Below are 25,250 nucleotides of genomic sequence, written 5' to 3'. Positions count from 1 at the left end.
AGGAAATTTTAAAAGACTGTCTTCCTGGCATTGGAGCTTTCTTAACCAACAGACAATGTCACACACCTTTAAGGAGTTGGTTAATTTGACCCTATGAAAATGAAAACACACAGTTCTCTTAAACACACCGTGAACAGAACGGGAAGGGTTCGCCACGGACTGGAAGAAGGTGTTTCCATCTTCAGTGACCACTCGCAGCCGAGCGACATCACGGCGGTTGTGCACCCGCACGCCCTGCCGCAGTCTCCCTGGCTCCCCGCCTGGGAAGGGCTGGAGGGCTGGAGCGCAGGACATCTCTGTGATGTGCTTACACGGCACCGAAAGCATCTCAGGCCCTTGGGTTTGTCATTAGTGTAATTATTCAGGTTTGTAAAATATTTTAAAACGAATCAGTAAACAGTAGAAGACAGCCTCACCAAACAGCATGCAAGGATATGAGCAGGTAAATCACAGAAGACGAAACCAAATGTTAATATATCACTGAAAAGGTGCATATTCTCACTCATAGCTGGGAAAAGGACGATTTAAAAAACGATGAAATAGCTTTTTGGACTCATCGTATCAACAGCACTTAGAAGTGTAACAACACCAAGTTTCACCCGTACACTGAGCAGTGGGCGTCTCGTCTACGTGGTGAGGATGGACCTCAGAGCATTCTCCTTGCACGACAGCTTAGCAACAGCTAGTAAAATTGGAGACGAGTCGTCCCAGGATGCACTTTTCATTCCTGGAGAAATTGTTGCAAATGTGCATTTTATATGCCGGAGCAAACATGGGAGAAATGATCCCAGCAACAGTCTACAGTCAAAGCTTCCCACCGCCTACCTACCATACAGGAGAGCGGGTGGGTATGCACCCTGGTCATTTCAGGAGCACAAAACAGTTCCTCCACGGAATACTTGGTGTCCACATGCACAAACTGCACAGAGGACTTCGGAGCACAATGAAACCGTTTCAACAGGAACTGTCAGTAGGATGCTTTTATACCATTAAAAAAAACAAAACAAAATAAAGCTATAGGTTCTTGAATACATGTGAAAGTAACAGTGAAGAGCAAAAGAGGGAAAAAGAACTGGGAATGACATGGGGCTTTGGGGAGGAGGGCTCTGTGGGGAGGGGTCCCCCAGGGTCTTCACATCCATTGTAATGTTCTAGTTCTTAAAGCTAAAAGAACCCGTGGGCAGATTCTAGAATTTACACTTCATGGACTCGCACACCCTAGTGTTACTGGGCACCCACAGAGAGGGTCTTCCCACTTCTTCCCTCCCGCGCCCGCGCCGCAGGGTGAGTTTTTCGATTTGTTGGACTAGGGAATTGAGCTCCACACTGCCCTAGCCAAGCCTTTGTGCTCCAACCAGCAGAGGGGCGGCTCCTCCCCGCTTAGACCTGCACTGGCCGTCAAGGTGGGTGCGGGTGGCCAGTCGGGCGGGTGGGCCACCAACCTGGAAAGGGGCCTTGTTCTCCCAGAGATGGTCTCCAATGGAGCGTAAATGGCCAAATATTAGCCTTCTACATAACAGGGGATGAGAAAATGTCGGTCTGTTTCTTGTATTTGATGCAGAAAAGCTATTTAAATCTATGAAACTTTAAAAAAAAAAAAGGCGGCGGTGTGTGTTGGTGGGGAGGGAAGGGGGGCGGTTTTTGTGGAGGGACGCATGTGTCTGATGGCGAGACTTCTGTGCGTGGCCTTATTGTGGTTGCTTGAATTCCTTCCAAATGGGCCTTTCTTTCCTTTTTTCTTCCCCACCCCCCGCATGGCAGAGGGCCCCCTTTTCATATTTTACATGTTGTGATTTCACTGAGCCCTTCCAATTGGTCGTCAACAGTTCATTTGTGCCAGGACCTTCTGTAAACTCTGCACGCGGGTCTCCCGGCCTGACCACCCACCGAAACAGGCTGTCTAAACAGCGTGTGTCTGGGCCTCAGACACAGCAAGTGAGTTAAAGATGGATCCTGTCCAAGGATTTTTTTTTTTTTTTTTTTCCCTCCAAGCTGAGGTGGGGGTTGGGTGGGAGACCCTGGTAGCACCAGGCCTGGCTTAGATGCAGCCTTTTGAAGTGGGAGGGTAATGGCCCCTGCCTTGTGTCACTTCTCTTCATGGTTTTCCTTGCGCTCAGAAGGACCTCTCTGACCCTCTCTGATTTGAGGAGTGTTGTCAGTCTTTGTGCCAGGAACAAACATGTTCATAGGAGCTGGAGCGTCTTCAACTTCATCTCAAATGCCTTCTGGACAGTGTTTGACATCCCCTTTGCCCCAACTTAGGGCTTTCCAGGCTGTCTCCCCTGGGGTGTAGCTCTCTCTGGTTCCTGAGTGGCCCTCAGCCCGTGGCTGGCAACATCAGGGGTCGCCTGATGACACTGAGGCAGCCCCAGCACGTGCCAAAGCCCCGTGGCCAGTGCCCGCATTTGGATTCGTCTAACCCCCACAGCACCGTTGGAGCGAGGCTCCATTAACGCGTATTTGCAAAGGAGGAAAAGTGAAGAGCGGAGAAGGAAAGGCGTTCATCTCGGTTGATATGACTCATCCATGGCGCAGGGGGTTAGGGTCCAGGTGTGTCTACTCAGTGTCCTCTACTTATTCTTCAAGCCGCTCAAAAAACAGAAAACGTGGTTCAGAGACATTTCTAATGTGATTGCCGTGTGCGTGTGTGCGTGCGCACACACATTTTTATTAAGGTATAATTCACATACCATGCAATTCATTCATTTAAAGTGTATAGTTCAGTGGTTTTTAGTATATTCACAAAATTCTGCAACCATCACCACAATTAATTTTGGAATATTTTTATCACCTCGGAAGGAAACTCCACACCCTTTAGCAGTTACTCCCCCTTCCTCCGTCCTCCCACTGGGTAACCACTGATCTACTTTCGGTCTCCATGGATTTGCCCTTCTGGACATTTCGTGTACCTGGAATCCCACCCTGTGTGATCTTTGGTGTTGGGTTTCTTCCAGGCAGCATGTTTCTGAGGCTCACCTACATTGTAGCATGTTGTGGCTGAATAATATTCCATTGTGTGGCTAGACCCCATTTGATCTTACCATTCATCAGTTGATGAACATTTGGTTGTTTCCATCTTTTGGCTGTTATACATAATGTTGTTGTAACCATCTGTGAACAAGTTTTTGTGTAAACATATGTTTTCCTTTCTCTTGGGTGTATACTCTTGAAAGTGAAATTGCTGGGTCATTGGGTGACACTATGTTTCACTTTGAGCAGCTGCCAGACTGTTTTCTGAAGCGGCGGCACCATTTTACATTCCCACCAGAAGTGGATGAGGGTTCCAATTTCTCCCCATCTTCTCCAACACTTGCTGTCTTTTTGATTCTAGCCATTCTAGTGGGTGTCAAGTATTACCTCACTGTGGTTTTGATTCGCACCTCCCTACTGAACAAAAATGCTGAGCATCTTTCGTGTGCTCCCTGGCTATTCCTATATGTTCTCTGGAGAAACGTGTATTCAGATCATTTGTCCATTTTTCAGTTGGGTTGTTTGTGATTTTCTGTTCATGTCTCTTCCTTGCTGTTGGCTCAGGAGATCTTTGCGGGCAGAGATGGCATCTCTGGTCCTCCACACACTCATCCCTTCACTCACCCCCATTCACGTGCGCAGGGATTCAGTGGGTCTTGGGAGGCAAAGAATGTGCATCTCTCATAAGTTCCCAGGTGATGCTGATGCTGCCGGTTTGAGGACCCCTCTTAGAACCTCTCCCTAGGGAAAGTCTCCCAAATGTGTGCAAGGGAACTACTTCAAGACTGTTTCTAGTCGGACAATTTGTAATAACAAATGCTCACCACTAACATGCCCCTCAACAGAAGGGATTGTCATCTGTTCACGTAATAGAATACTGCATAGCGGTGAAGAGCGAGCGAATTTTAGCTACATACACACCATGGGTGAGTTTCCATAAAGTAATAGTGAATGAAATTGCCGGAGCAGAAGGGCGTACCCGGTGTGATACTATTTATATGAAGCTGAGCAGCGTGTCAAACTCAACTATGTGTTATTAACATACATGAACATGTGTTATGTAGTGAAAGTATAACGACTGGCACGAGACTATTCAGTACAAGTACGGAGAGAGGCCCACCCAGGGAACTGCAGTTGTGTCTGTCAAATTTTATTTCTTAAGCTGAGGGGTGGGCTCTGTTGGAAGAACCATGCCCCCCCTTTCCCCCCAGTCTCATCGCATGTCCTTACTGAGCATTAGGCCAAGATGCTAGCCCGTCCTAGCCATTTCTGACACGGAGCTGTTTCTGTGGCTGGTCCTGTAGACAGTTGAGAAGGTCAAGGTGACCACATCTTGTTTACTGCTTCTTACAAAGGGTGCTGAGCCCTTGGTCCTGGGCTCCTCAGCTGGAGTACAGCACACTGTGTGGAAACCACCATCTGGGCTCAGCACATTGCCCGTGGGACTTGGCCTAGAGGAAATGACATGACCGTGCTGACGCTCTTACTGTTGGCTGGGCTGTGAGTAAGGAACTCGCAGAGACCCACTGAGTCTCATCTGTTTCGGCACCCGGAGCAGTGGCCAAGCCGGCCTTCTAGCTGCTGGGTCATCTGCTTCTTCACCAAGGCTCTGACCCCTCACCTCCTTCTGTGAAGTTGGGTCACTGTGTCATTACCCTCGAATCATGGCACAGGAGGCAGGTTTCTCCTGGGAGCGTTGTTTACTTTCTGTTTACCCGTGGGGTGCTTCTTGGTCTTCAATTTGGCCCATGAAACCTATGATGAGGTCTAGTCACAGCCCTGTTTGTAGATTTTCTAAGCTGTTTCTTGACTGTCAAGGTCCCTCACAAGATTGCATTTTTCCCACAAGAAAGATGATGACCAGGATGCAGAGCTCTGATGCATTATATTGCTAACGGGGGAGGCAAGGCATACCTTGGACGCTTCCAAAGGCAAAGGCCAGCTACCTGGGGGAGGGGGCTCAGGATAAAGGTCACCAGCATCAGCTCGTAGGAAAAACACGGGGTGTGTGTGCGTGTGTGTGTGTGCGTGTGTGTGCGCGCGCGCGTCTGTGTGCATGTGTGTGTGCGTGCATGTGTGTGTGTACATGCACACATCCACAGAGCTCTCTGTTAATCCATTCAAAGGATTCATCTCACTGGACAGCAAGCACCAGTCCTGGTATTGCTGTCAGTCAGACTCCCCAGGGGAGCTGCTGACAGTGAGAGCCGAGTACTTAGGCATGAATAGTAAAGCTATGGAACGAGCCATCAGGAATTGGAATTTAAAAATCTAACCTGGCCGGTGTGGCTCAGTGGTTGAGCTTTATCCCCTGCACCAAGAGGTTGCTGATTCGGTGCCTGGTCAGGGCGCATGCCCGGGTTGTGGGCTTGATCCTTAGTAGGGGGTGTGCAGGAGACAGCCAGTCGATTTTTCTCTGTCTTTCTCCCTCTCTCTCTCTCTTAAAAAAAAAAATCAATAAAAACATATTTTTTTAAAATCTAGATTTGGGGGGAATATTGGAAGTCAGGGCCACATTATATTGCTGTAAAAATTTCTAAGCAGACCAGCGTTGGTCCTCTGAACACATTTTAAGTAGCTTTTGTCTAGAGAAGTTAAGAGACCTATGCAAAGTCACTTGGGGGTTGAATTGTGTCCTCCCAAAATATATGTTCAAGTCCTAAGCCCCTGGTCCCTGTGAATGTGCTTTATGTGGAAATCGGGTGTTAGCAGATGGAATTAAGTTAGGATGAGGTCATACTAGATTTGGGTGGGCCCTAATCAAATGATTGGTGTCCTTATAAGAAGAGGCAAATTTGGACAGGAGACAAGATAACCGTGTGAAGATAGAGGCAGAGGTTAGAGTTAATGTAAAGCTCAAGATTTCTAGCAGTGCTGGAAGCCGGAAGGGGTAAGGGAGCCTTCTTCCCCAGAGCTTTTGGAGGGACTGGGCCCTACTGACACCTTGATTTTGAACTCGTGGACTCCAGAGCTGTGAGAGAATCAATTCCTGTTCTTTTAAGCCGCCTAGACAGGGGTACTTTGTCATGGAGGCCCTTGGAAATCAACTAAGTTAATAACAGAACACGGACTTGAACCTGGGTCTCGCCGACTCCAGGACCCCTTCTCCCACAGTATCACTCACGCGTGAGGCACCCAGGACAGGGAGGACAGATGGCTTGGGGGGGTGGGGGGGCTTTGCCACAGCCTTTGGATTCCTTTTTGAAGGTTTCTCATGGGCCTGGTTCTTAGATCATTCTTCTTTTGCCTTGAGCTCTGTGGGTTCAAAGCCAAAACCGTAAGCAGTTTAATCATTGTCTGTCCTGGAATTACCCCAACCAACCAAGCCAGGATCGTGCGGGTCTTCTGGCCGCTAGCTCTTTGTTCTTCCTGTAAGCCTTTTCTTAACTGCGGTCAGAGGAGGGTTTAGGCTTGTCCCGGGAGGCATGATGGTCGCCCTCCCTGCTCCCAGCACTGATCACATGAGGCTGGTATTCTTGACAAAGCCCTTGTGGCATCCTTTGCAGATTATGTTTTCCGATGTGGGCTCTCCCCTGCCCTCTAATTGCACACATCTGCAAGGCCTCTGTGAGCAACAGGAGGCCTGGGTATGTCCATCAGAGCAGGGCCTGGTGGTGGGAGCCCCTGTAATTCTCACGGCTCTGGGATTAAAGTGGGAAGCATCCCCTAATGAGCAAAGAGCACCAGGGGTGGACAGTGGGACTGAAGGAGAGTAGGTGATACTTTAAATAAAGCTAAGATGTGCCAGAGGTCAGAGGTCAGAGCTGGTAGAGCCTCCAGAGTCATGGCCTGGTGCTCATGAGGCTGGAGTCAGGCTTGGGTCCAAATCCTGGCTATCGCAGTCAGCAGTTAGGTGGCTGAGCAAGCTACATAGCCTCTCTAAGCCTTACCTTCTTCATCTATGAAGTGGGAAGAACAGTAATACCTACCGTGTAGAATTAGTGAGAAGGCCAGTAGCACAATGCTGTGAATCTGGCATATGACAATAGTGGGTAGTGATCATTACTTTGCAGCAGATGATGTTGACACCACCTCTGGTGTACATCTTGAAGTCCACCTCCAGCTGTGCTGGGTGGTTCCCATCTCAGCCTCTGCATCTCTTCTCCCCTCTGCCTGATAGTTTTCTCCAGCACTGTGGGAACTTTACCAGCTTACATGCAGGGTTGCCGAGCAGTGCTGTGATTTAAGGCCTCCAGGAGTAACCCTCAATCCGCGAAGATGGGATTTGGTGGATAGATACCCCAGGTTTTTCATCCTACAGCAGGACAGCTTTGAAGTGCATTCTATACGGTTTGACAGAGGATCCCGTGGCATTGAGTCCCTGTTATGTACAGTGGGCGCCCTCTCATTAATGTACCTTTTATTGGCTTGTCTCTTCCCTGACTCACTCCCCACTTGCTCACTTGTGCTTCCAGAGATCACCTCCCTAAGAAACTGTGGGCACTCAAGTCCTTGTCTTGGGGTCTGTCTTCAGGGGACCCGCACTGAGACAGCTGCTATATGGAGGCAATGGATCAAATACTGGGCAGAAAGTAAAGGACAGGGAAGAATGGGAGGCTGACATTTTAAAAACAAACTAATGACAACAAAGAAAACACAAATTCATGAACTAGGAGGTTTGCCTGAGAGCTAAAGGGGCAGAGTACGGAGAATGGTGAAGATTTCAAGAGAGTGAGTACCAGCCGAAGCACAGAGCCAGAGAGAGGTGATGAGGACGCACTGGTGTCTGTCTTCCTGCCAAGAGCTTCTCTCTGCTGCTTCTGGAGAGGCAGGGACCTCTCTGCACACCCAGTTAGCCAAGTGGAGCTTATAGATACAAATGTCGGGGAGAATTCCCAACACACATCCTTGGGAGGTGGTCTGGAAAGCTCCTAGGACTCATTTTATTATTTTACAAGATCCCATGTACCTTTCCTAGTGAGATTTTTGCCTGTGCTAATTACATATCTCTCAGTGGGCTATTCCTTCATGTCCCTGAGCCCATTTTACTCCTAGTTATATATGCCTTTATTCTATTTTCTTATTTATAAAATTATCACTTAACAAAGTCAGTTTATTTATGTAAAATAGATCTTTTCTAAATGTGCTTTGAGTGGAAAAATAATAAGCCTTTTATGGTGAAAATTTTGGAACCCACCTATTCGATCTGACATGCTCTTGACATACAGAAGAGGAAAACTAAGACCCAGAGTGGTTAAGCGGTTTGCTTTAGGTTACACATTTGGACAACATAATGAATACAAAAACATATTTCAGAGTGGGTTTTAAAGCAAAGAGGGCCATACACTGGCATGCAAGAATAAGCACTAGTTCTTGTTCACTCATCTGCTGAGGTTTGGGTGATCTAGGGTGGGCTCCGCTGGGGTAGGCTCTGAGCGGTGGGTTGGGTTAGCCTGTGTTCTCATGGTCAAAGAAAGGATTGCAAGAGGGAAACCCAACTGTGTGAGCTCTTGTCAAGCCTTTGCTAGTGTGATGTCTGCTTAATACCTTAGCCAAAGCAAGCCACAGGGCCAAGCTTTAAAGTCAAGTGGTGGAGAACTGCATTCCTTCCCTGGAGATTGGGGTTGGGGAGGGAGGGAATATATGTTGAACAATGATTCTATCTACCACAGGGCCTGAATCTCATGAGCAGAGAGGCAATGTGAGGCACACACTTTCCTGGCATAGATCATTGCATGGTTTTTCAGCCAGCATCTTAACCGTGTTGTCCTAATTTAGCTGGGTGTCCTTATTGATTAGCTTCCTGCAGCCATGATGGCTGTCATTCCTGATAAGTCCGTGAGTATTTTTATGTTTATTCCTCTGAATTCAGTGTTTCTTTTGGCTTCTAAATTTTACTCTTTATCACTGTTTTATCCCCCAGCAATTTCATAATAATATGCGTTGGTGTGGTTTTCTTTGTATTTATTCTGCTTAAGTTTCATTGATCTTCTTGGATCAGTAGTTTTATAGTTTTCATCCAAGTTGAAAAAAATTTGAGCATTGTTTCTTCAAGTGTTTTCCTACTCCTTTCTCTTTCTTATCCTCTGGGACTTCAGTTGCATGAACATTAGACTGTTTGATATTGTCCCGTGAAACTGTGCTTTGTTTATGTGGTTTACATTGCTATGTCTACAAGTTCACTGATCTTTTCTTCTGCAATGATTAATCTGCTGTAAAGCCCACCCAGTGAGATTCTATTTTTAGGTATCTTATTTTCAGCTCTAAATGTTCCATTTGGTTCTTTTTTATATCTTCCAGTTCTTTCTGCATTATGTTCATGTTTTTCTTTAAATCCTTGAGCATGCTATAAAAGTCATGTAAAGTCCCCCCGTGCTGATTCTAACATTACTGTCATTTTTGGCTCGGTTTCTTTTGACTGATTCTTATCCTGGTTGTAGTTCACATTTTATTGGTTTTTATATGTCTAGTGTTTTTTGATTGGATGCCAAACATTACAAATGCTTGTTATTGAGTTTTTGGATTTAGTTGTCTTCAGCTAAACAGGGCTGAAATTTATTTTGGCAGGAGGTGAAGGTACTTGAAAATCAGCTTGATCCTTTGTTTTGAGGCTTGTTTTAAATCTTTGTTGGGGAAGGTCTAGAGTAGCCCTTACATCCATGCTAAGGGATGGACGGCCCTTCTGGAGTTTTTACCAAGTATCCTGGCTTATTTGTGGCTCTAGAGGGGGCAGCCCAGAGTTCACAGAACTGAGTTCTGATTGGGGTCTGCCCTTCAGGCTTGCTCTGTTATTTACCCAAATGATTTAAGATCACTTGGCCTTACTTTTCTCCTGTGTCAGATGTAGAATTTGGTCTTAGTGGTTTTCATGCTGTTTTATTCAGTCTGTGGGGTTGCATGGAGGTGCCTGAGCAAATAGCATTTGGGGAGGGGAATAGAGGTCTCAGTAAGAAACCTCTTATCTGGTTTCTGTCAAAACAGCTTTATGTTTATCTGTTTCACATATTGAAATTCTACATAAGGATTCATTGTAAGAATGTCTGTTAAATGAACAGATTGAGAAACCACTTCATAAATAGCTCTAGGTTACACACCTGCTCTGTGTGACATTCAGTACAACCAGTGTGTTGGTCTAAAGGAGCATAATTAGCAAATGACTTTGGGGAGGCAGGCATCCCTTTAGAGCTTTTCTGATATCAAAGAGTATGGGATAATAATTTCTGTTATGAGCTAAATTCATCATCTGATTAGGGGGAATGGTATAGCAAATCATGTAAAATAATCTGTAAATGTCTGTAAAAATAAATATTAATGTAATGCCAACGTATTTCACTGGATAAACGAGTTTGAACCATTTTTGTATCCATCCCTCTACCATTACCCTCAGCCCCAGATTTGTAATATCTTTATTAACAATATTAGTGAGTTCTGTCTCTATTCTTAGTTAGATTGTGTATTCTTAGAGAAGAAATTGCATTCGATCATCACTATATAGGTGATGAGGAGCGATTCCACACATATCCCCATGAGTAAATACTCAGCCCAACCCAGTGTCCATATAGTCATTCATAAAAACTAGTCTCCAACGCTCTCCTACACACTAGAGGCTTAATTTATTAGAGGGTAGAATATGTTTTGGCATAAACTTCTGTTGAATCTGGATATAACTTGGATAGTCCCAACAGAATTTGGTTCTAGCCACTTTAAGGGTATCATTAGTCTTTGGGGTTGGAGTATTTGTATTTGCAATGTGGCGCATGAGAAATCTTTCCAAATAAAATATGTGTCCCTTACGAGAAACCAGGAGCTTTCACGGACATTTATTTGAGTTGATAAGGCATGAACAGAAACCGAAGCCTGGTCTGAGAGAGGGTTCTATGCCGAACAAACCAGGTTTCCCATCTGAGAGGTGAGGCAGAGGGGCGATGGTTAAGAATGTAAGACCAGCCCAGCTGGTGTGTGCCGGTTCGATTCCAGGTCAGGGCACATGCCCAGTTTGTGGGCCTGATCCCCAGTGGGGGGCAAGCAGGAGGCAGACATTCGATGTTCTCTCTCATCGATGTTTCTAGCTCTTTCTCCCTCCATTCCTCGCTCTCTAAAAAAAAGTCAATAAAGAAAAAATACATTAAAAAAAAAAGAATGTAAGACCAGCTAGGTGTGGGTTCATTACTTTCTAGTTGAGTAACCTCAAGTTCTCTGTGCCCATCCGTACCCCTCACTGTTGCATTTTAACAAATGCTGGTCTGGCTCCCCCCCGTCCCCTGCCCACCCTGTGTTTCTCTGCCCAAGGGCTTATTCCAGCTATAAGGATGGGCTCCACCTGTGCACACAGTAGGCCAGCAGTGTCAGGGAGATAATGCCACCCAGCCCGTGCCTCCCAGCCAAGGAGGATGGGGGTTAGTGGGTGAGTGGGTAACTCCTCTAGCTCCCTGTCTCCTGAGGATAGAAAACTCTGGGGTGCCCGCTCTGCTGTGTTCTGCGGAGCTCCCCAAAGGGATTATGCTCTGGTGGCCCTCAGTATCACTGGCTTGACAAGGCGCCCTGTATTGGCTCCTTCTCTTCCCTGTTCCTCGTTCTCCCCTTCTGGTGTGTCCTGGGATGGCTTCCTAGGGCATCTACTTACTGTGAGAATCCTTGTCTCAGGCTCTGCTTGGGAGCCCCCCAACTGGAGACAGGATAAAGTGACCCTATGTAAGTGAGTCGCTGGCATATACCCCAAGCTCCAAACACACAACTGATTTCTTCCTTCTGTCTCTGGGCAGGTCCTAGAGCCTGGAACATGCCCGGTTCATCAGGGGGCAAAAATAGCCCCAGGGTAAGGAGAGATGTGAAGGCGGGGAGTTTGGAAGGTGCTCGGAGCTCCACCTTGGTTTAGGCATCTATGTCCCCATCAGCCAGCTCATCCTTGATTCCCTGGCGGTGGCATGTGTAGGGAGTTCGGACCACTAGAGGTGTGAGCTCTGATGGCAGAGGGCCTGGCAGCGGGGAGGATGGGTGCACCCTGGGGGAGGCAGCTGGTATGTGATGCAATGTTGCAACAGCAGCAGGAAGGCGCAGAGCCAAATTCCAGCATTTTTGCTCAGGTAGAGGATTTGGGGGTGGGGGAGCATGCTCTGTACATGAACCAGCGCTGACTCTATCTCCTTTATCTGTCCCCCCAAATGGTGTTATTTCCTCCCTTGGAAATGTCTTCAAGCAGCGTAGATAAAATGTGAGTGTTATTTATTATATTGCATTCCTTCCCTGCTATCATGCCAGCTCGAGCTACTGAGATTCCTTATCAATTAATGCTCTCTTCGCACAGGCCTCCCCCTCCTCCCAGTCCACTCCCATGGACCGAAGCCCTGAGATCCTGCCAAGGCTAAGGCTGGGCTGGCCCACAGGGAGCCATATTATATACATGTGGACACAGACACTTAGAAATGAAACCGCCGGCTGGCCTTGGAGCGCCTCCTTGGCTCACAGGAGAAGTGCGAGGTTGGTGCTGGTGTGGGCCCCCGGTCGCCCGGTCCTCAGCACTCCAGGCCTTCCCTGTATGTGGGAGAGTCAACTGGAGACCTGAGGAACAAGGAACGCGGGGGAGGTGGAGACGCTTCTGAGAGGAGGCCTCATCCTGCTCCAGGCCTGGTGGATTAGAGGAATACGTAGAATTTCCAAATTTAGCATTCAGGAATCGCTTCATATAAACAAGGGCCGCTTTCGCTGCTGAGATGCGAAGGAGATAATGCCAAAAAAGTCCCCCTTTGCGACTGAATTCTGTGATTCTGCAGCCAGCCTCCAAGTTGACTGGGGGTGCAAGTGAAGGGCCGCTTCCTGCCTGTCCCTCTGCATGGGTGGTCGGGCTTAAAATGAAATATCCAGGCTGACAAATGCTTTTACAAAGGCCAGATTATCAACTGTAAACCTACTGTCAGCTGGGCAGAAGAGAAATCTAAATGCCTCTCTACCATTTACAGATTCAGTTTGGCCGCAAGACGAAAGCGCTGCTCCAGTGAGCCGAGCGGCCTGGGGTTTATAAATTGTCGGAGCTGCAGGGGGCAGGGATGAGGGGATTGATCGGCCAGGAGGCAAACAGCCGTCCCCACGTCTCAGGGGAGCTGGGCGTTGTCACGTGGACACTGCTCCAGAACGAAGGAGAGTACCCGAGTTTCTATGGGGAAAAGTCTAGGATGCTTCTATATTTTGGGAGCATTCAGGGTCAAGGCGAGTGTCAAAGGTGAACTATTTCAAGGGGGAAACTAGACCAACCTGTAGACCAGGAAACATATACGATGTGGTTGGTCCAGGCGGGGAAGTGAGTCTGTGGTCCCCTTTTGCTGCGTGTGTTTGTGGGAGTCCAAACCCGCATCTTCCCACTAAAGAGCCAGCCTTCAGCCTTCTCTCTCAGACATGTGGAAGGTGGATGGGGATAGAAGAGCTGGAAGGTTCTGCAATAGCACGTGTTCACCACTCCAGCTTCTCCCTAGTGCAGAAGGTCAGCAGAGTCCAGAAAGTGTGGGTGAGGGGAAAGGCTGGGAGAGGGGATTTGGGGGGACTCAGCCTCCAAAGGGGGGGCACTACCTCTCCAGGCCACACCCCTCCGTGGCCAGCCCATTTCACCCGAGTCAACCGTGAAATTATCTGCATGAGTCACATAAAACCACAATGCTCAGGAACAGGTGGCTGGCTCTTTCAGTCAAAGTCTCTCCATCTGCTTGGACATGGGAGATTCAGGGACTCAGAACCCTGTGAGCCAGAAGGAGCCAGGCGAGGTTGGATGCAGCACATGAGTGATCAGACCGTCCTGTCCACAAGCAAAACCAGAGCAGGAGTCACTGTTCAATTGTTTTCTTCAACTCGTATTTGCTGAGCACCTGCTGTGTGCCAAGCACTGTTCTGGAAGCTTGGGAAGCATGCATGTACAAAACAGGCAGGGGCCCTGTTTCCACGGAGCTGACATTCCAGAGGGAGGAGGCAGTGATCAGGGAAACAGAATTAACAAGAAAATTGCACAAAGGGAACAGCTGGTGGAAAGGCCCTGGGGCAGGACTATGCATGGAGAGGTGGAGAGCTGCAAGGAGCCCAGTGTGGCTGAAGCAGAGAGAACGAGGGCAAATGGGGGGGGGGGATGAGGGCAGAGAAATGGAGGAGTGGGGGGAAGGCAGATGGTCTAGGACTGCACTGGGCAGTGCAGGAGCCACTGGATTCATGCGGCTCCTAACATTGACATTTACATTAATTTTTTAAAAATACTCACCTGAAGATATTTTTCAGATAGAGTGGGAGGGAGGGAGGGAGGGAGGGAGGGAGGGAGGGAGGGGTGAGAGAGAGAGAGAGAGAGAGAGAGAGAGAGAGAGAGAGAGAGAGAGAAAGAGACATTGATATGAAAGAGACACATTGGTTGCCTCCTGCACGACCCCAACCAGGGCTGGGGATCGAACTGCAACCAAGGTACGTGCCCCTGACCGGAATTGAACCTGCAACTCTTTGGTCCTTGGGCTGATGCTCTAACCACTGAGCCAAACCAGGGCATGCATCTACCTTAGTTAAAGTAAAATGAAGCCAGAAGTCAGCTCCTCAGCCACACTAGCCACACTTCAAGAACTCAATAGCCACATGTGGCTGGCGGTTACCGTATTGAATAGTGCAGACCTAGAACATTGCACCATGGCAGAAAGTTCTACTGGCAGCACTACTTGGGGGCCTTGTAAGAACTTGTGAAAATTATTCTAAGAATGGTGGCCTCTACTGCAACAGACACGGGAAGCCGTTGGAGGATCGAGAAGAAGACTGACGTTTTCAGAGGGTCGCTCTGGCTTCTGTGCTGAGAAACGATCCCAGAGAGAAAAGGAAGAGACGTGGTCCCGAGAGGGAAAGCGACCTGCTCGGGTTACTCTGCCCATTATTGGTGGAGCCAGGTCTAGACTCTGTCTCCTGCCTCTCAGTCTGGGACTCTGCCTACTGGAAAAGGCCTTCATTCTTTATGCACTAAATTCCAGGTGCACACATGCATGTGTGTGTATATGTATGCACGTATACGTGTTTATGATATGTAGATAAGTACCTAGAAATGTGTATCTATAATATACACATATGTAGATATGTATATACATCCATACTGACATATATGTATGTGTATAGATATATATATATAATTTTTCTGATAACCGTGGTTTACTTTTTAACAGCTTTATTGAAGTATAATATACACACCATAAAATCCACCCAGTTTGAGTGCACAATTCATTGATCTTTAGTGAACTGGCTAAGTTGTGCAGCTGTCAACCCAATCCCGCCCCGTGTGTTCTTTGGAGCAGGCTCCAGATGAGGGGTCCGCTAGCGTTTTTCGAATCGGGAAGGGCACTGCAGCCTGGCTTAGGTCGGTCTAAGCAGCTGCCCCAGCTGGAAACTGTCCTCCCGCAAGGTCATGGAGATGCAAGTAGCTTGTTCTAGAGAACTGTGCACATGTGAACCGGGCACATCCTCAGACAGGCCCTTCTGGAAGGGCTGTGTCACATCTGTTCCTGCCCTCCTGACACCCCCTTTTCCTTCCTTGGCAGTTGGTTTTGCCCCGTCTTTTCTCAGAATTTCTAAGCATCTTGCTTTATTCTTGGTTTTTCCAGCCTTCTGGCCAAAAGTATACACAGAGAAAAATATACAGAGAAGTTAGGCTTCTTTTCCCGCTGAGTTAATATTTAGGGGAAGGAGGATTAAACAGATAGTCCAGGTTTGGCTTGTAGTACCATGTTATCCTTTAACAGTAAAGGGTTTTGCAGAAAAAATCCAACTAAGAGGGGGAAAAGTTCAAAGTTCTTTAAAAGACATTATTGTGATTTATGGCCAACTCATAGAGTGGAATTAATTGAACACCTACTATGTGCAAGGCATTGGGGTTATCGAGAGGAGCAAGGTCAAGTCTCTCTGCCTTCTAGGTGTTTCTAGTTGGCAAGACAAAGTCATTCGTGCATGCATCCACTTATCTATCCATTTAGTCATCAAATATTAATTGACCCAGTGTGTGACAGGTCTACTCTGTAGGGATGAATCAGGCTTGGTTCATCTTCAAGATGCCCATAGTCCAGCTGAGGAAAGATATGTTTGGCCTAGAATTTTCATTGATGTTCTGAGTCTTGAGGTCTAGGCTCTTACTTGGAGAATTAGAGTAGGAGCCATAGTCAAAAGTGGAAGGTGAGCTGGCATGTCCGGAAACCTTGCAGGGAGGGAAGAACTGGGGCGGGAGGTCCTGATGGGCAGGTGACCTCCACACTCCTGCAGGTAGAGTGAGAATCTGGGGAAACAGTCGTGGGATCTTGACAGAAGCTGAGAGGCGCTGAGCAAATACATCACTAAATTGCTATTAAATTACGATTACATTTTTGAGATTAAAAAGGAAATGGAGCACTTACTCAGGCCGCGGCACGGATGAACCGTGGAAACATCGTGGTATTGAAAGAAGCCAGACACAAGGCCACACAGTGTGCGGTTCCATCAATAGGCAAATCCTAGAGTTACGGGGAAATTGGTCGTGACTGCTAAGGGCGTGGGGTTTCTTTTTGAAGTGATGAAAATGTTCTCAAATCAAGTGTGGTGACAGCTGCACAGGTCACCAATGAGTCACACCACCGTAAATGGGCGAATTGTATGGCAGGTGAATTATATCTCAATACATATATTTAATACATTTATTAAACTTCCTTGTTTTTCACACTATTTGCTACATATTCACTTTGGAAAAAGGAAAAAAGACAGTTAATCAAAAAGAAGAGAACAGAAGATCCCCCTCTCCCATTTAAGAAGAAGCCACATTAAAAAAAAAAAAAAAGCAAGCCCTGGCCGGTTTGGCTCAGCAGTTAGAGCATCGGCCCTTGGACCAGAGAGACCCGGGTTCGGTTCCCACTAAGGGCACGTACCTCGGCTGCAGTTTCCCCACCCCGGGTGGGTCGTGTGGGTGGCAACCAGTCGATGTGTCTCTCTCACATTGATGTTTCTCTCTCTCTCTCCCTCCTGCTCTATCTGAAGATAAATGCAAAAATGTCCTCAGGTAAGGATTAAAAAATAAAAAGCTACATGGTGTCTTGGCACATACAATCCCAAACACTCCAGTTTTGGTTCTGCTGTTTCATGTTTGTGCTGTTGATGTTTTTTACAAGTGTGGAATCGAGAGGGTTTATGTCCTGACAAGTCTTTGAATATCTGTTTTCGGGGCAGAACAGATGCAATTAGGCTGTGGAGGCCCGGGAAACACTGCAGTGACAACCGCGTAGCAGTACAGTCACTGCTGGGAAAGACGCACGTCCAGGGATCTGGAAGTTTCCACGGGCGGCTGCTGAATTCTGGTTTCACAAACAGGGGAGTCACCACGGTGGTTTCCAGAGCCAGGCATCCGTCTTGGCCAGGGGGCCTCTGGCCAGGCCGTGGACAAGCTCTGGTGGAGGACCAGGCAGCGATGGTTCAAGCCAACCCCAGCAGCACTGGGAACTGTTGAGACAGAAGGGTTCATCCCCGTCAACCTTTAAACCCCACTTACTCATGTATTTGTCTTGTTATTTTTAAACGAAGTGATTTATGTACAAGCCTGCTAAAACCCTCATGTACAGGGAAGAGCACACAGTGGAAGAAAGTGTACCTCTTCTCCTAGATGCCGTATCTGTGCTCAGAGCCACCAGCGTTGCCAGAGCCTCCTGCGCCGTGACAATAGGCGGGGAATAGAGAAGTGTGCGTGCTGCGTGCTCGCCACTCCCCTCCCGGCCACACACTCGGGAATGTACCTGCTCCCTTCTCTCTCTGGCTCTCTCATCTACACAACACGTGTATCTTGAAGCTTGTTCTATGTCAGTACACACAGATACAGTTTATTCTTTTGAGAGCTGTATAGTATGCCACTATATATCATAATTTACTAAACCAGCCTCCTATTGGTGGGCGTGGGTTAGTTTTAGCATATTGCTATTACCAATGATGCTACGATGCACATTTTAAAAACCTCTTATGTGAACATAGCCAATAGAGTAAATTCTTAGAAATGTAATTGCTAGATGAAATAATTTCTTATTAAAATGTAATGTATGAATCTTAATTTATACATTACAATTTTTGATAGCTCTTTCCAAATTGTATAGTTTGTTGCAAAATATGACCTTCCAAGAGTATGCAAGATTACTTGTCCTGATTTAATTTTGAGTATTTTTTGTGTGCCTTCTAAAAGGGAACAGGACAGAGATGTCCCCCTCCCCTTTCCCAGGTTCTGAGAGAAGTGAGTTCAAAACCACAGTGTGCATTGACATCATCACTTAGCTGTCCTGCCCACTGCTGGGAGTAGGTCTGGTGTAGGGTCTGCTGTAGATGATGCTAACTGCTCCCTGGTCCTTCTCCCTCTCTTCCTTTATTAATGAAATGCCCTGAGGTTTTTGTCGTTGTTTTTAATCCTCACTGGAGGATATTTTTCCACTGATTTTCAGAGAGAGTGGAAGTGGGAGAGGGAGAGAGAGAGAGAAAGAAACATTGATATGAGAGAGACACATCGATTGGTTGCCTCCAGCACGGCACTGACCTGGGCTGGGGATGGAACTTGCAACCAAGGTACGTACCCTCGACCAGGAATCAAACCTGTGACCCTTTGGTCCTCGGGCCAATGCTCTAACTGCTGCCAAACCAGCCAGGAACCCCCTGAGTTTTAAAAACGTCCATGACCACCCAATTACAGCATCCCTTGAAACCAGATGTGGCCATGTGACCCAGTTTGTGCCTCGAGGACATGAGTGTAAATAATCATGCAGCTTCTACATTTCTTCTTCTAAGGAAATTGCCTACCTGCCACTTCCTCTCTGTCCTCAGCAACCGGAAGGCAGGGGCAATATGCTGGGGACTCAACAAGGTGGATGGAACCTGGGTCTCAGGAGGACACAGGAGGCCAGAGGAAGAAGCCTCCCTGTTTCTGCATGAAGGACAGCGCAGTGCAAATTCACCACCTGTGCAGGAGGCTCAGCTTCAGGAGTGCCAGCTAACAGGCCTTGCACAGGGAGTGGCATCTGCAAGGAGACCGGGGTAGGATTGAGAGGCCCGGGTGGCCAGGTGAGGCATACGTGGAGACTCCCAGAAACAACCTGCAGACCCTGGGGTGTGGGCGAGCTGAGGTCCTCGGATTGCAGGTGGCCCCAGAGCCTGTGAGGCTGGCCATTCACACAAAGCAACTGCCATTGCTCCTGGGGACATTCGGGCTTTTCAGGGATTATCCAACTTGCAGGCCACATAATTTCTTGGGAATTGCAAAGCAGGTTGGAATTCTGAGGCCTCACTGCCTGGTTCCAGCTGCTCCAGGAACCAAATAGCCAACCAACAGCTGGAACAAACACTCATAAATAGTCACCAGCTCTGCCCTCCATCTGCGTCCTGGAACATGTTCACAGCAGGCCCCTCCGCCCACACAGAACAGCAAGACCTGATCTTTCCCATCACGCTCCCCAGTGGCAGAGCCTTGGAGTCCTGAGACTTACTAAATCATTCTGGCTGTTGGCTTTGAGAGTTTCTGGACCCCAGCTAAAGTAAAGGGAGCTGGATGCCATGAGAGCAACTCAGTTCTCGCTTTGCTCTTGTGCCTCGCATACTCCTTCGGAGGGGAAACCTCATCAGAGTGTTCAAGTAAATGGGCGGGCCATTGAGTAAAAAGAAATCAAATTAGAAGGGCTAAAAGGCAAGAGTTACCTGAGACAGACGTGCCATGATCACAAATGGGACCCACAGTAAAAGGGTGTGTGGTGGGTTGAAAGTGCCCCCTCCCCCACAAAGTTCAAGTCCATTCAGAACTTCAAAATGTGACTTATTTGGAAATAGTGTCTTTGCAGATATGTTTAAGGTAAGGATTGAGGTGAGAGTATACTGGATTAGGGTGGGCCCTAAATTCGATGATAGTGCCTTTATAAGAGACAGAAAAGGACACACAGAGACAGACACAGGGAGAAGGCTGTGGAATAGGGCAGCAAAGATGGGAATGACACACATATAAGCCAAGGAACACCAAGGCTCACCAGCAACTCCAGAAGCTAAGAGAAAGACATGAAACAAATCATCCGCAACCCTTCAGGGAGAGCAAAGCCCTGCTGACACCTTGATTTTAGACGTCTGCCTCTCTCAGAATAAAGTTCTCTTGCTTTACGTCAGCCAGTTTGGGGCGGTTTGTTAAGGCGGCCACAGTATAGGTGCATAAAGACCTTTGGGTGCATGGGGGAAGAGTGGCTTCTCTTCCCTGGAGGATCAGGGAGTGCTTCAAGGAGGAGGTGACAGTTGAACTGAGCTCTAAGAACAATGAAGAATTTCCTGGGCAGAGTAGGGAGGAGAGATTGACTCCAGGCATAGGGAACAGTGTGTGAAAACAGACACACTGATGAGCACAGGCTGTTTGGAAAACTGTGAAGACTCTGGTATTGAGGGGATGTGGGTGACGAGGATAGCAAAGAGAAGTGGCAAAGAACTTTTGTCCCTTGCTAAAGACAGAAGGTGATGGTAGCCACTGAAGGTGGTGAAACAGAAGCATTATTTATTATTTGTAATTGAAGAATTACGTACATATAATGAAGCGACTAGTTCTGAAGGGTACAGCTCAGTGAATTTTGAAATATGCATACGTCCAGGCCTAGCTGCAGAAGAGGCTCCCTGGGGTCCCTCTTCTGTCAATACTCAACTCTCCAGAGGAAACCACTACTCTGACTTTCATGAAACTCACAGATTAGTTTGGCCTGTTCTTGAACTTCGGATGCAGTCATACAATATGTGTGATTCTTGTGTGCCTGGCTTCTTTCACTCAACGTTCAGCCATGTTATTTCCAGTATTAGTAATTCATTCCTTTTGTTCCCAGTATAGTATTCTACTGTATGGACATACTGCAACTTATTTACTTATTCACCTATTAATGGAGGGTCCAGTTTGGGCTATTATGAACAAAGATGCTATAAAGATTCTTGTATATATCTTCTGGTGAACATATACATTCATTTCCCTCAGTGTGTATCTAGAACTGGAAGTGCTGGATCCTAGGATAGTTGTATGTTTAGCTTCAGCAGGTATCCTGGAGGCACCAATATGCCCATATTGATGGCTTACGTTCTGATTGGTTGCTGCACCATCTTGATGGGTCCAGCCCTTGCCATACTGGTGGTAACACATTTTCATCATCACTCCCTGGACTTGATCATGCTGAGAGATGGGCTCAAGGAGGTGTGATCGGAAGCAGGAGAGTGTTGCTGTGGGATGGGAACCTTAGAGATGCAACAGCTTGGTCAGGCATTTAGGTGGGAGTTCTTGGTTGACCAGTTAGCAAGGGGGTTGAGGGAGAGTTGAGGTCAGCTCCAAGATTTCTGTCTTGATGGCAGGGTAGGTAAAATCTCAGGACACAGGGAAAGAACACAGAAGGACTAGATAGGGAGGGACAAAAAGATTCAAATATCATTTCATCCCTAGGTGAAACTGTGGGAGACAGACACCTCTTAGGGTGGCTGATGGTTCATAACCCCCCTTCCTTAAGAAGAGCCCCTGGAACCCAGGGTTGGGCCCCAGCAGCCCTGATGGACCTGCAAGACCCTGACTCCCCCTTCCCATAATTGATTGTCCAGAGGAGGTGAGCTGATTCAGGCTGAGCCAATCAAAATCTTTTCCCAGGATCTTGAAATTTTGAATTGAGCAGAGCCCCATTAATGGGATATTCCAGACAGTGGATCCGTGAACCCAGTTCCTCAGACATGCCCTCATTCCCGCCTGTGTGTGCATTAGCTGGAGATGACCAAGTGCTATAACCAATGACCCCAGCATCTCAGGGTGCTTTGCTCCAGGCCAATATTTAGGGACCAAGCTGTCTGCATCTTATGGCTCTGGCCCTCTGGGTTCCTGCAGGGAAGGGCAGCACGTGGGAGGTGCTGATAAGCTAGGTGTAGATGGGGAACTCATCACTGCTGAGTATATGCACTTGATGGCTTCTTACTGCTAGGGATGCTAGAAAATGCGGCCCAGCCTTGTGTCCAGGTAGAAGGGGAGAAAGCAGATAGTGTCCCCCACACCACATCATCACCCCCCCCCCCCGCCCGAGTCTATTCAGATTGCACCTGATACTTGCAACTACAACATTCTCAACAGGCACGAAACTCAGCTACCTTCCAGGCCAAAGCTCTGAACTAAGTAGTGTTCACTGTTTCTGTTCATTTTAAGACCATTTGCTTTTGTATATACCGAAGCCCCGGGTGTCAGGTCTGTTAGCCAGATTCCTGGAAATTCCTAAACAGTAGAATAAAGTGGGTGTGGGAAGGAGCCAAGGGAAGAGAAACCCCTCTCTCTGCTGTAGGGGACTCCTGCTCTTTCCATGTCTTCGCTCCCCTTTCCTTCTTGAGGACGAGAGACCCCTCGGAGGAGCACGGTCCTCCGATTGCTGTCTGTCTGTCTGTCATTCCTGTACCTCCTGTGTCCTTGGGTCTCCGCGGGAGGGGTGAGCGGGAGGGGGTATGTGGTGTGCTGCTCTGCAGCTGTGCTCAGAATAAACGTATCTTGTAGGCGCTTGAGTCAGAAACTCGCCCTTTTGAATCCGCATTAAGCAAGGGGGCTGCCCCCCTGATATGCCCATCAGAAGCCAGGCTGGTGAAGGGTGGGAGGGCTTCTCCATGACGAAGCTTTACAAAGATTGCCCAGTAAACTGCAAAGACCGACGGCGGAAGAAGGAACGTGACTGAAGGCGAAACTGGTGGCGTTTCCTCCTCAGCCTTGGAGCATGACTCCCAGTGACCCAGGGAAAGGTCCGGGCAGTGCCTAGCTGCAGCCTCACAGTCAGGGGAAGGGGACTCCCAGCCAGGCCAGGAGCTGTCATGGAGGCTGAGGATGCCTGGGGCATAGGCCCTTTAATGCTTTCAGATCAATTAGGCCCACCTCCTGTTTTACAACAGAACAAACTGACGTGCAAAGTGGAAGCAACTTGCCAAGAGCAGAATAGAATGTAAACACGGTATCCTATTTCCTGTAAAGTTATCATAATCACAATTAAAGATAGCCATTACCAATGCCACGTGGTGGGCCCTGGTGCCATTCATGTCCAGCTTCTCCTGGCTGAGACCCGGGGATACTCTGCTCTTGTCTGGCTTCGAGGCTTCCTCCCCTCCTGGGTTCGGAAGATGCTTTTCTGGGCGGGGGGCGGGGAGTGGGGGGCACATCTCCTCCTCTCACACTTGGATAAATCACTCTCCGCTCGAGGTCTCCGTTTCTGCGCATGTAAAATAGTAATACATTTCTTCTCAGGATGGTTGTGAAAATTAAACGTGGGAAATACTGGTTAAAAGCTCCACACTCTGCTAAGTCCTCAGCCATTATAGCTATTGGGTGATGACCACGAGGGCGATGAGGATCGATCTCTGTTCCACATTTTCACATTTTGTGTATTGTTCGCATTCATTTTGCTTTTGGGAAAGTATGGCATCACACTATTTTCTCTTTTCATTGCTGAGTGGGTGGCCCCTTCCACGTTGCCGGCCGGGCAAGTGCCTGGATAGCCTCCCTCGCCCGGCCCAGGCTCTGGCCTGTGATGTGACACTGACTTTTCTTGCCATTGAGGAAAAGCTCCATGTCTTCATGCTCTGCCTGCCACTTGACACTGGTCGGCGGCTCTGGCCCTGTTCCCTCAGGCCTGTGATTGGCACCTCTGTGTTTTTTGACCTTGTACACCCAAGGGAGTTCGCTTGACATACTCCAGGGCCAGAACTGGGGCTCCGGGACTGTTGCTGACAAAAGTGCCCCACGTCGAGCCTGGACGTGGATTCCCTGCACTTCCTGTGCCACACAAGTAAACTGCCCCCACAGCACCCGCTGCGTGGCTCCAGGGCGTTCGGGACGAACCACTCCCTGCCCGGTGCCCGGAGCCCCGTGCGCCTCCCCCTTGGTCTCAGAATCGGAGCCTGGGCAGCGGCTGCTGAGAGCCCGGGCTGGGCAGAGCTGGCCGCGCGCCCCGACCGTGGCCGAGGTTGGCCCCTGGCTCCACAGCCAGACACGGCGGAGGCCAGGGACTAGGGTCCGTCAGGCAGACAGATTTGGGAGGAAGTTTATGATCCAGATAGCGCTCCAGATGGTGACCGTTCTCACGTGACTTCAGAAGTTTAGTTCTTTAAACAGTCTTGGAAATTGTCTGGTCTGCAGCAGAACACCGGGGTTCCAAGGCCTGCAAGGGCTTCCAGGGGCCAAAAAGGGGTCCCAGGGGCTGTTTCTGGGGCTGGAAGAGCAGTGGGCAGAGCTCTGGGCCCCCCGGGCTCCACAGAACAACCGCATGTGTACAAGCTCTACACACACGGCTACTAGTGCGAGTTTCGTTGAAAGAAATGGGGCTCTCAAAAAATACAGTTTTAAAGTCATGAATCCAATTCAGGGGTTCTCAACCCTGGCTCCACACTAGAAATCACTTCAGGAACTAAAAAGAAAAATTCCAAGGCCCAGACACGGCAGCCAGGAATCTGGATCGCATGGGGTCGTGGTGGGCGTGGGCATCTGCAGGTAAAACATCCTTCCAGAACGACCCCGCCGTGCCCCCAAGGCCGAGCAGGGCCTGTCTGGGCCAGCTTCCTCTCCTACCCACGGCAAGCAGGCCCAGGAGGGGAGGAGGCCTCAGGCTCCTCTGCGGCTGGATGGCGACCCTGGACTTGCCGTGGTTAGTCACGGCCCCTGGGACTCGCCAACCACTCGCGCGGGGAAAAGAAGACCCCCTGAGCCTACGCGAATGAGACTTTCTATGGTTTCATTTTCACCCTGGAACAAATATTTTTAGTCCAACATCTGAATTTCTGCGGGAGAGAAGCCTCAAGCAGAAAAGGGCATTGATATTTATACTTCTGCTGGGAACCAGAGGCATTGAGGTCACCGATGAGTGGCCCCCAAGACCACACAGATCCACGCGGAGAAGAGTCCCAGAGCTGGCTCCCAGGCTCACGGTCAGCTTAGCGTCCATCTGCTCAGCGCCCCGTCCCCTCGGGAGCACCCTTCCAGTGCTAACCGGTTGAGGGAGACAGATTGTCAATACGGGTGACATCTTCCGCGTTTTTAAGGTCAAGCTGAGTGTTGTCTATTTTTTTTCCTTCAACGATTAACAAGAGAGAAACAAGAAATACGCATGTGGGATCTGTAGCCAAATTGAAAAATCTACATAAAGAACAGTTTGAGGCATGACAGTGGTGGTGGTGGTGGTGGGGGGGTAAGAGCCAGGCGGACGGCAAAGGAGAGAGCTGGGGTGCTGTGTCTCCCCTTGTCACAGTGGAATGTGACTGACACCTCACAGTCAGGGTGCAGGACTGCTAAGCAAGAGCTGGGGTGGGGGACATGGGAGCTGAAGACTATGCACAGACTTTTG

Source organism: Molossus molossus, unplaced genomic scaffold, assembly GCF_014108415.1.
Source record: "Molossus molossus isolate mMolMol1 unplaced genomic scaffold, mMolMol1.p scaffold_m16_p_21, whole genome shotgun sequence".
NCBI classification, from domain to species: domain Eukaryota; kingdom Metazoa; phylum Chordata; class Mammalia; order Chiroptera; family Molossidae; genus Molossus; species Molossus molossus.
Note: the sequence above shows the minus strand (reverse complement) of the source record.